The sequence below is a fragment of the Muscardinus avellanarius genome, assembly GCF_963383645.1.
Source record: "Muscardinus avellanarius genome assembly, chromosome: 3".
In the NCBI taxonomy this organism is placed as follows: domain Eukaryota; kingdom Metazoa; phylum Chordata; class Mammalia; order Rodentia; family Gliridae; genus Muscardinus; species Muscardinus avellanarius.
The window spans coordinates 105,248,404-105,260,970 of record NC_137788.1 but is presented as its reverse complement, the minus strand read 5'-3'; positions in this window follow the sequence as shown (position 1 = coordinate 105,260,970).

Genomic DNA, 12,567 nt, shown 5'->3' with positions numbered 1-12,567 from the left:
ATTTCACCCATTCGGTCCCCAAGGTTGTTTGCTCCCTCAGTACCTTTGCGGATTCCAGGATCTCTCTGTATAGGGGGTGGTGGGCCCTGAGCATCTCCCCAGTACCATTACCCTCCAGGCCTCTGCTTGGTCTGTGGCCACAGTCTCCATTGCCTCCGGGCCTGGCACCTGTCTGCTCCACATCTGCTTGCCCACCTGCCTGCAGGTTAGGCCCCTGGCATGGCCAACAGGTCCCTCAAACTCACCCACTCCTCCACCACCACCCTTGCTCACCTTTATCTGCCCAGCAGTTTCTCTCCAGGTGCCTTTAGCCCTGGCCCACCTCCCAGTCAAGCAGGCATCCTCCTCCCTCAAGACCCTCCCTGTCCCTAGGCCCTCCCTGCTGGCTACCTTAGCCTGTCCGTTCCTCCTAAATACCTCTCCATCCTGCTTCTCCCCCTTTCATGGGCCCGCTGAGCTTTTGCTGAGAGTACCCTTGAGCCCCTGAACCCACACCCTACCTCTGGGTCTCGCCCTGTATTCCATTGGTTGCCTTGCTACCGGAGGGGAATTTTTTAAAATGCAAATCCATTCTTCTCCTTTTCTTTTTTCGATTTTTAAAAGAATTTTTATGCTATATATTTTTTAAAAAACACAAAATAAAAAAGAGCTCAGTCAGCATGCATCTTAGGAGTCCTTCCAAGAGTCTCAGTCTCCAACAGCCACTGAAGCTGTTGCCTTTCTGTTTGCTTAGTATGCAGCTCACTTAAAGATCATCAGAGATGACTCCGGTTCTTAAAATCAAATTTGTCCCCCCAAATCCAAGACCTTGAATTTGACCAAATTGTAGAAAATTGCTTTTACCACCCGTCCACCAAAATACCTCCCGTTTAGATCAACAACAGCTTTTTTTTTTTTTTTTTTTTTTTTTTTTGGTACTGGGGGTGGAACCCAGGGGCTTTTCCACCTCCGGTCTACACCCCCGACCTATTTTATATTTTATTTGGAAACAGGGTCTCACTAAGTTTGCTGAGAGCCTCACTAAGTAGCTGAGGCTGGCTTCGAACCTGTGCGATCCTCCTGTCTCAGCCTCCCAAGTGCTGGGATCACAAGCATGCGCCACCATGCCTGGCAACAACAGCTTTAATTGCTGATTCAACTCTCTCAAATTCTAAAAATATTCACACTGCTTCAATATCAGGGGCACCAGGAATTCAAATATCACACATTTTCCAACTCTGCCATATTTTTCACAGTCTTCCTTGGTTTCAATTTCCAAGTCTTCATCTGCCTCTCCTACGCCAACCATGTTCTTTAGGAGGACCATTTTAGTAGGACACTTCAGTATTTCAGTTAACCTTTGAGTCAGACTTCTTGGCCGCATCCTGGGCCTGCCCTTTTCTGTGGGTCCCCAAGGACAATCTTACCCGCTCACGTGCTGGTCTTCTCCACTGGCAGTGTGGTGCCAGGCTCTGCTCCTGTTTCCCCAGCCCCTGGCCTTCCCAGAAGCCCTACTTCTGCATGGTCTTGGGTCTATGGTGCCACTCATACTAGCAAGAAAGGAGTTGCTGGGCCCCGTTGGAGATCTCGATCTATCTGGTTCTTCATACATAGGGGAGGAATTGAAGCTTTGGAAGATTATGACCCAGGTATTAAGTCCTCTTCTTAAGGAAATCTTGGGGTGACTCTTTGTCTTTCTCTGCAAGGGAAGTGGGTGGGGCAATGGCAGCTCCTCCCATGCTTCTTTTTCTTCCCCTCTCCTGTTCAGTCTTCATTGGACCTGGCCTCCTTGAAAGCCCCTGGCTTCCTATCTGTCTTTAGGTCTCTTTTCCTTTTCTTCTATTCCCTTCTGACTTCTCAGCTCCCGCGCACAGCCTCTGTCATCCTCTCTTTGGCACTAAGAGACCTAAGGCCAGAAACCATCTTCATATACCTCTTGGTACCTGGACTGACCCCTAGCAAGTGTCCGGGATTTTTTGTGTGTGTGTGGTATTTGGGATGGAACTCAGTGGCATTCTACCTCTAAGCAACATCCCCAGCCCTGTTTTTTATTCTTTATTTGGAAACAGGGTCTCACTGAGTTGCAAAGGGCCTCACTAAGTAGCTGAGGATGTCCGAGAACCGCGATCCTCCTGTCTCAGCCTCCCAAATGCTGGGATTACAAGCGTGCACCACCACGCTCGGCTCCAGGAAATGTTTGCTGAATAAAAGTGATGCAGGATAGAAGTGGGTAGAAAATATAATTGTACTCTAAGAACCCAGTGCTAAAGTTTCCCATGCCTTTACTTCCCAAGCTAGTTCTCTTTCCCAGGCCTGTCTTTCTCAAATTCCTGGGAAATTTGTAACTTTTAAGGTTTACAAAAAAGAAACTATAATTTTCCTATGTACTGTTCACAAGACAGATATGTTATCTTGAGGAACCCACAATTTAGGGGACTTTCCAGCTTATCTATAATCAGATTAACAGAGACCACGATTGGCCCGAGGATCCTGAGGATGGGCAGCCCACCAGAAACCACCTGTGAGCCCCCGGGCTGAGGTCGTTCTCACACACCTTCCATATCCCCCTCCCCAAGCTCCCTTTAAAAGAAGAGCCTGCCCCTTAAAACTACCTTTCTCACTTTGGGGGTGGCCCACATTCTCCCTTGAATGTGATTTTATTACTGTCCTAAATAAATCTCTCTGTCTCTGATAGGTGCATGCTGAAATTCTTTCCCATCATGCTGAGTTGAGGCATCAGCCCTTTTCTTTTGACAAAAGCCACTGCCCCTTCTCCCCACTCTGGACCACTTCCAGATCTGTCTTCCTGGAACACAACCCTATGACCATGGCTTCCTTTCCTTCTCACAGGCAAATCACAGCAGGCTTTGCTTTAATAACCCAAATAATCAAAAGGATGCCCTTTTGAAAATGTGGTAATGGATCGTGGCACTATTCATGATGTGCAGTAAAATCTAGCTAATTGCTTTATGGGTTTTTATTAAGGAGAAATTCAAAATGGCAGATGATGAGGATGATGATGATTGAACAGTAGGGATGTTTGTTGTTGTTGTTGTTTTTGGTGGTACTGGGGGTGGAACCCAGGGGCTTTCTACCTCTGGGCTACACTCCCAGACCTATTTTATATTTTATTTGGAAACAGGGTCTCACTAAGTTGCTGAGAGCCTCACTAAATAGCTGAGGCTGGCTTCGAACCTGTGCGATCCTCCTGTCTCAGCCTCCCAAGCACGGGGATTACAAGCGTGTGCCACCACGCCCGGCCGTAGGAATGGTTTTGAATGCGTTTTTTATTAACATTTTTGTGTGTGTGTGTGTGGTACTGGGGTTCCTGGAAGCCCTTCTACCTCTGGGCTACACTCCCAGACTTATTTTATATTTTTGAAACAGGGTCTCTTACGCCAGCACGGCTGGCTTCAAACCTGCGCGATCCTCCGGTCTCCGCCTCCCAAGCGCAGGGATTACAAGCGTGCGCCACCACGCCTGGCTATTTTTTAACTTTTTATTTGTGGAACTGGGGGTTGACCCCGGGGCGTTCTACCTCCAAGCTATACCCACAGCTCTGTTTTTTATTCTTAATTTTGAAACCTGGTCTTACTAAGTTTTGGAAGGCCTCACTAAATAGCTGAAGCTGGCCGCAACCTGTGAGCCTCCTGTCTTGGCCTCTCAAGTAGTGGGATTACAAGTGTGGCCACCATACCTGGCTTAATGGTTTTAAAAAATGAGAACTCTTCTGAAATGGGAATGCCTCGATTTCTCCCACCCCAGCCTGACTCCTTTTGAAATTTCCTATGCTCCCCACCCCCAAGACCTCAGCATCCTCACCACCCACCGAGGCCCAGTTCCCCCTGATCACTGGTCTTTCGTGCAGGACCTAACATCTTCCATGGCTTCCCACATCCTAAGGGTAATGGCAGGGCTGCCACAGAGCGTGGCTCCATGGGACCATCCCATCTCCCATCTCGATCTCTGAGGCTGGCAGCCGTGTGAGCTGCATGGGGCCTGGCCTTGTGCAAGGATGCTCCTTCCTTAGGCGGTCCTCAGAAAAACTTCCTTCTCCCCAGACTCCGCAGCTTGGAACCAACCTCAAACACTTCCTATGTATCAAATACATTCTGCCTTTCCTGGCAAATTTCCTTGAAAAAGACTATTCATGTAGTGTTTCTGGCATGAGAGTCCAGGAAAGGGTTATAATAAGCATCATTCTGAAGCCTTAAATATAGTCTTTGATTCTGCAAATACCATAATGACAGACTTGTATTCTCAGTACTAGGAAATTTTGTGGGCACTGCAGCTTAGAGACGTCCAAGATGGGTAAGGAAGCTTTATTCTTATTTGTGTCTGGGATGCAGGAAGAAATTGGGGGTGTCAGGGCCAGGTCATCAGCTCCCTCATGGAGGTAGAGAGGAGTCTCCACCACAGGGTTTACGTGCTGAGAGCGGGATGCTTGGGGACAGGTGTGTGCCAGGCTGTGCGCCTGTGGATTTTAGTAAGTTAGTGGCCCAGAGCAGAGGCAGAGGCCAGCCCCCTGGATGAAACGGAGCTTCTGTGCACACACTGGGTTGTGGGCAGAAGAGCTGGCGGTTGCTCCTGAAACTGGACACGTACTGGGGTCATGTGATGTCAAGAGGCTGCCTTGGTAGAACCACGAAAGCGCAAACATTCAGCTGCCTCGCATGCAGCACCTCCCCTTGCTGCCCTCCTCCTCCTCTCTGGGTCTCTGCAGTGGGTCCTGTCTAGCCATTTCTGAGGCCCGAGGGGACTTGTTCTCATGAAATCAATTCCAACACTCATTTTAAACACACACACACACGCCGGGCGTAGTGGCGCACGCTTGTAATCCCCGCACTTGGCACTTGGGAGGCGGAGACAGGAGGATCGCACAGGTTTGAAGCCAGCCACGCTGGCTTAAGAGACCCTGTTTCCAAATTTAAAAAATATAAAAAAAAAAATAGGTCTGGGAGTGTAGCCCGGAGGTAGAAGGGCTTCCAGAAACCCCAGTACCACCAAAAAATAAATAAATAAACACACACACACACACACACACACACACACACACACACCCCTTTATTGCACAGAATACAAATGTGCTTAGGGCATTTGAGTTGAAACATATATATATATATTTTTTTTTAAATATATATATATATATATATATATATATATATTTTTTTTTTTTTTTTTTGCGGGTCCGGTGATGGAACCCAGGGGTATTCACCTCCAAGCTATACCCCCTGCCCTATTTTTTTATTCTTTATTTTGAAACAGGGTCTCACTAAGTTGCAGACAGCCTCACTAAGTAGCTGAAGCTGTCCACAAACCGAATCCTCCTGTCTCAGCCTCCCGAATGCTGGGACTACAAGTGGGCACCACCACGCCTGGCTGAAATATAATTTTTTGAACCTCGTGTTTGTCGGGCGTGGTGGCGCATGTTTGTAATCCCCGCGCTTGGAAGGTGGAGACAGGAGGATCACACAGGTTCGAAGCCAGCCTCGCTGGCCTAAGAGACCCTGTTTCCAAATAAAAAGTATAAAATAGGTCTGGGAGTATACCCCGGAGGTAGAAGGGTTTCCAGGAACCCAAAACCCCAATACCACCAAAAATAAATAAATAAAATAAAATAAATAAAACCTCATGTTTTTGTGAGGACAGTCTAGCTAAAACACTTCAGGGTGGAGTCTGTTTAGGAGACATGCCTAGTGTATGAAGCTGCTTTTCTACACGGAGTTCCTTAAGGCTGAATAAAATCACGCTCTCCTCAGGACTTCTAGTCAAAACTCTGAATTCCCTGCAAGTGGCTTCACCTGCCCAGGTTTTTGCATGGAGGTACACAGTGTGGCCTGCAAGTCTGGCTGTCTGGGGTACGGACACTGTCAGGGCTCCAGTGCTGGCGCTGGGCTGCCAGACAAGGGGCCGGAGCCAGTTCCCAGGAAGTCTCTGCCACAGTGGGATACCCAGTGAAGGGCACCTCCTTTTCCCCAGGCAGCAAAGCTGGGGACTGGATCCCAGGAGACTTCTACCTCCTCCCCAGAGGGTGGCCAGGGTGAAGCAGGGCTGAGGAATCCCCATCCTGAGCAGATTCTACCTGATTGGAAGCTGTGTAACTACTTTACAAGGTTATTTCGTGGCAGGGTGGTTGCTCAGATTAGGATGAAAAGTCCTTACTAGAAACAAAGGGAATCAGAGTTAGTGTCACCCGTTAGCAACTGATACCTTAGTGGCTGTTCTAGGCTGCTCAGACTGCCATAACAAAATACAATTTGTTAGCCGGGCATGGTGGCACACGCATGTCATCCCAGCATTCGGGAGGCTGAGACCAAAGGATCGCAGTTCGCGGACAGCCTCAGCTACTTAGTGAGGCCCTCTGCAACTCAGTGAGACCTGGTTTCAAAATAAAGAATAAAAAATAGGGCAGGGGCTGTAGCTCGGAGGTTGAATGCCCCTGGGTTCCATCCCCAGACCCGCAAAAAAAAAAAAAAAAAAAAAAAAAAAATTGTTCCTTGGTATCCCTGGGGTGTTAGTTCTAGAACTCCTCCTCGGATACCAAAATCCTCAGGTGTTCCGGACCCTTGTATAAAGCAGCATATATTTGCACTTAACCCATGCACATCCTCTAGTACACATTTTTTTGGGGGAGGGTACTAGGGATTGGACCCAAGATCAATCTACCTCCAAGCTATACCCTCAGCCACATTATTTATATATTTATTTATTTAGAAACAAATTGCCGAGAGTCTCCCTAAATTGCCGAGGCCAGCCTCATACCTGCAAACCTCCTGTCTCAGCCTTCCAAGTCCTGGAATTACAGGAGTGTGCCACCAAAAGTATACAGGCCTCCTCCTATATACTTTAACATTTCTCTAGTTACTATAATATTTAGTACAATGAAATATTTAGTACGTTATACCTCATTGTTCAGGGAATCACAACAAAGAAAAAATGTCTACGTGTGTTCAGTACAGATGGATTATTTTTTCCTCATAGTTTAGATCTGTAGTTAGTTGAATCCACCAACGTGGAACTGGTAAATACGAAGAGTGGAAAGTACCAAAGAGGATGCATTGAACAACGGAAATTTATTTCTCACAGTTCTGTGGCCTGGGAAGTCTGGGACCAAGGTTCAGACTAATTGGGTTCCTGGCAAGCTGGCTTGCAGACGCGCCTTGTCTCTGTGTCCTCGGGTGGCAGGAAGAGAAGGGGGCTCTCTGGTGCATCTTCTCCTGAGGATGCCTACCTCCTGGATCAGGGCTCCACCCTTCTGACCTCGGTTAACTCTAGTTACCTCCTCACAGGCCCAAGTACCATGATATTGGGGTCAGGGGTGGACATATTAAGTTTGGAGGGACACAGTTCGGTCGAACATCAAGACATTGAGGGAAGCCAGCACTCCTCGAGGTGTCTGCTGTCCTAGTTCTCTGGCCTGCCCACCCCAGGCTGCCTTCTCCCACCTTAGGCTGCTCTGGCCACTTCACCCAGGGGGTCGGGGCAGGGACCCCTCAAGCAGTAACGCGGCCGCAGAGCACTCTGGGTGGCTGTCTGGTGAGCCTACCAGCACCTACGTGATATCCGCCCGCCCAGGCGCCTCTCTTGGCCATTGGCCAAGCCCCGGAGTGGGGAGGGCGGTGGGGAGGAGCCAGAGAAAGCAGAGCGGTCTCATCTATTGCTTAGCAGAAGCCAGAGCCCACCTGGGACGGAAAGCAGCGGCCTTACACAGCGCGCTTGCGCAGAAAGCAGGTTAAACCATTCGGGAGCGGGGTAGGGGGGCCTCAGCCTGCCTGGCCTAGGATGCAGAAAACGTTGTCATTTGTAAAAATAAAAAAAATTAAAAAAATAAACCAGGTTCATCTGCTAAGTAAAAATAGAAGTGAACGAAACACACAAGATGTGCCTAGCATTGCGAATAGCTCCAGTTCCAAGCCGATGAGTTTCTCCTCTCCTTGTCCTCCTTTTTTACCTTGGAAAATGCCAGGGTCCCCGCCAGCTCTCGGCCTCAGCACCCCACCCACCTGCTGCGGCGCTGCCTTTGTCTCACTGCAGTGGTGGCCACGCCCTTGGGAAGCCCAGGGGACGCTGTTTCTTTGCAGAGCCTCCAGCCCGGCCTCAGCGGCCCTCCATGATTTGATTTTTCTAGCCCTGAGTCACTGCTGGTTTCTAGTCCCCGCTTCCGTTAGAGACTAGGAAAGAGGAAGCAGGAGAGGAGGGCACCAGACAGCCCGTGGCATCCCGGGGGCCTGGTGCCTTCTGGCTTAAGAGTCTGCAGAGGGGCAGGGGAATGAGGAAGGGTGTGGTGGCACAGGCCTCTAATCCCAGTTCTTAAGAGACTGAGACAGGAGCATTGCAGGTTCGAAGACAGCCTCAGCAAAATAGTGAGACTCCCAGCAACTAGTAAGACCCTGTATCAAAATAAGAAATTGGGCTGGGGATATAGCCTGGAGGTAGAATGCCCCGGGTTCAATCCCCAGTAACACACACACACACACACACACACACACACGTCTGAGGGGACTGGAAGCTGAGGCAGGAAGATCACAAGTTCAAAGCCAGCCTGGGCAAGTTAATGAGACCCTGTCTCAAACAAAAACAAAAATCAAACAAGAAAAATAGTCTGTAGGAAATGGACAAGACAGACAGGGGGACAAGACAACCCAACAGCCCTGGCCTCTATGGGGGTAGCAGGTCACACAGGCTGCGTTGTTGGTGGGGCAGACAGGAGGGCAAGTTAGGTGGGCCTGTGCCAATGGAACCGCCTCGCTGCAGTTAGAACCCTGGTTGGAAAGCTGCCTGCTGGAACCCTGCAGTTTCACTGGGCACCAGAGGGGAAAATTCCCAACATGTTGAGGACGTTGTACTAAGCTGTGGTGAGAAAAGAGACCAATGGCCTCCTCCAATGAATAGCAGGAGGGGGCTGGTTTCCCTACTAAATGAAGCTCAGCAGGAGGTCTTCCAGTCCTGGAAAGGGTGCTCCAGGCCCTCTCTGGAGTGCAACGTTCTCTTCCATGCCAGTTTCTTTCCACTCCAGAAAGGACCTCTTTTTCTCTGGAACGTTACCTCGTGGCCATTACACTGGCCTCCACTTCCTACATAAACCTTTTAAGCTGCCCCATCGGTGCTTTCCATTTGCATTCTATCTCTAGGAAGAAGCAAGAACTGAGAAAGGGATTATGGCCCAGTTACATATGGGCTTTTTGCCATGAGTCCTGGAATGGTATCATCGCCCAGGTCCAACAGGCCTGCTTTTGAAGTCCAACCCACTGCTCCCAGCATCCCGGGCAAAGTTACCCAGCCTCTTTAAGCCGGTTTCCTCATCTGTGTAACCAGGCTCCCCATCTTTTTCAGAGGATTACTGAGCGGCGTAGAGGATTCCATCTATGTAATGCACCCACAGTGCCTGCCACGGATCGTAGGTTCTCTTTTCCCTTTCACCTGTCCCTTCGCTCCTTCCTCCATCCGGTCCTGAGGCTCAGCAAGGTGCCCCTCGCCTCACCGGGGCAGGCTGCCGCGCACCTGGAGGGAATTCCGCTCACTTGGAAATGGGAGCCGATGGGAAACAATCCAGGAACAAATGACTGCCTGTCCCTCTCCTGGGGGGACGCGAGCACACTCATTTGTTTCACTCAGCTCGGTGCTTGCCAATGATTTATTGGTTAATCTCTGTATCTCAGACTCGTGGCAAGAATTAAAATCCCCATTTAAAAGGAGCTCTTACCATGATTCAGCTCCATAATCATTATTAAATATTTATTATGCTCAAGGCCTCCTTCCAGACCCATATATTTACTTCGGTCTGGGAAGCTGAAGGCTGAGAGGGGCTGCTGGAGCTGTCCGTCAAGTCCCAAAGGCTAGGGGAGCAAGTCCTGATTCATCCCCGTGTTGGAGGTCTAGGAAGGGCTTGGTGACATTTAAGCCAGAGGACTTTTAGGCTCATGAAAGGAAGTGTTTTTTTTTTTTTTTTTTTTTTTTTTTTCCAAGCCAGTAATAAACTCAGAACTTATTAGCCAAGAGGGAGTTGAATGTGACCATAGAAAGTTCACATATAAAGTTTCAGGCAAATTCATGCTTGGCTGGCCTCTGTGAGGTGCACCATGGCCCTCTGATATTGCCATCAGGAAGGTCACCTTGAATTCTGCAGGGTGTAAGGAAAGAGAACAGTACCCCCAGGCCTTGGGTTCTGACCTATGGAGAGACTCACGTGCCCATGGGTTTGTCCTTGTGGAGGTCTTAGATTTGTGATTTTCCAGTATTACTAATCTGAATGGGTAGGGGACTTGCCTGAGAAAAGAGCTTTTCAGCAGGAGTGTGATCTGCCAGGCAGAGATTTTTTTTTTCTTGCCTAAAACTCCAAAGGTTTACACCCTTTTAAGACTGCAGCAATCAGCTCACAAGAGCATGAGGCACTCACATGGGAAGGGAGTTGCTGGACCGTTCTGCTAACTGCAGTTCTACCCCAAGTAGTTCTGTGCATTAGCAATTAGATCCAGAAATAAAAACAGTGACGGTGCTAGAAATGCAGCTGCTGAGCTATGTGTCTTTACGGCAACAAAGGTCTGTGCACCCAAGGACTGAACATTTACTCATTTATGCAACACAAATTTTTGAGCACCATCTCTGAGCTGTGGGTTTAGGATACAAGAATAAACAAGAAAAGAAAAAAAATACCTACCTTTGGGGAGTTTATCCAGAGGGAACAACAGACAAAGAGCTCCAGTACTGCGGTAGCCATGAAGGAGGGAGGGCAGAGGCCTGTTTTCATTTGCAGAGGCCAGCCTGCAAGGACAGCCCTGAGTTCTGGGTGGAGGTGAAAGGGGAGGAGGAGGTTTCCTGCAGGTGTGACAGCACAGCACAGGACACCGTGGGATCCACTGTGGGTGGCAGGGGCAGGAGGTGAGTCTGGAAGGAAGACAGGACAAAGAAGACATTGAGGGTGGTTGCTGAGGCTAGGAGCCGGGTGCTGATCCTGGAAGGAAGCAGAGTCAGATGCCTGTTTCAGGGAGGTGACATCGCTGGCCTGCCTGAGAGTGAACCTGGAGACCAGCAGATGAGGAAAGAGACTCTTGTAGTGTCCAGGAGAGAAATGAACTGGGACTAAAAGCACCAAGGTGGATGGTGCTGGGGGTCAGGCTCCAGACTTATTCAAAAGGGAGAACTGAGAGGCCATGGTTATCAGTGGCTTGTGGGGGATGGAGAAAAGAGGGAGAGGCAGTCTGGATTCTCTGAACAGATGAAGGCACCATTCATTGAATAGAAACTGAATGCTAAAAAATATGGCAGAGAAAATAATGATGATTTGGTATGTTGCACTTGCTTTTTGAATGAGGCAGCCAAACAGAGAGAGACCCATCAGGATGTGTATATAGGGGTCCAAGTTCAAGAGAGAGCTGTGATCTGGAGATCCCAGGTCCTGAAGGCATGAGCAGATGGAGGGGAAAGTTAGCTGCCATAGCCTGAAGGTCTGTGCCCTCATCCCCAAGCTCCAGGATGAAACCTAACCCCCAAGGTTACGCCCTCAGGAGGCGATCAGACCATGGAGGAGATTAGTTCCCCTTTAAGAGGCCTGGGGAAGCTTGTCCCCCCCCCCGTGCCATGTGAGATCACACGGAAGGCACTGAGCATGAGGACCAGTCCCTCCCCAGATACTCACTCTATGGGCACTTTGATCTTGGAACTGTCAGCAACAAATTCCTATTGTTTATAAATAAATGTTTTGTTACAGCAGCTCAAACAGACCAAGACACTTGCCAAGAGAGAACCCAAAACATAGACAGAGAGGTAAAAGGAGGAGGCCGCTCAAGAGAGGGCTAAGGACAGCAGAAAAGCAACCAACCACAGAGAGCAAAAGTACAGGTGGAAAGAGTCTTAGAAGATAAAAGAAGGGCCAGACGTGGTGGCACTCGCTTGTGATCCCAGCATCCATCCGGGAGGCTGAGACAGGAGGATCGCAATTTGCAGGCAGCCTCCACTACTTAGTGAGGCCCTCTGCAACTCAGTGAGACCCTGTTTCAAAATAAAGAATAAAAAATAGGGCTGGGAGTATAGCTCTGAGGTAGAATGCCCCTGGGTTCTATCTCCAGTACCAAAAGAAAAAAAATTAAATGGAGAGGACTTAAAGACAGAAATTGGCCCGGGAAAAAGTGTATAGAGGAGATTTAGAAGCGAGAGAAAATGGATGGAGCGAGAATACCGAGGATGCTCAGCGCTCAGCCCAGGTATGAGAGCTCCACCTTCCCTCCTGCTCTATCCCTCCATAATCCTGCAGCATCCCCTGGACCACTGGCCTAGCGTCTCCACGCCCTGTCTGACTTTATACTCATTAGAGTATATGTCTTGCTTTCTGTAATTATCTTGAGTCTCTTCCATAGCAGAAACTCTATTTTAAACATTCGAATCGGTGGTGTTTTGTCAGTATTCTTTTGTCTTGTTTTAACAGAATTCAGTTCATCTGGGCATGGTGGCACACGCCTCTAATCCTAGTTCTTGGGAGGCTGAGACAGGAGGATCACGCAGGTTCGAAGCCAGCCTCAGCTACTTAGTGAGGCTCTCAGCAACTTAGTGAGCCCCTGTTTCCAAATAAAATATAAAATAGGCCTGGGACTA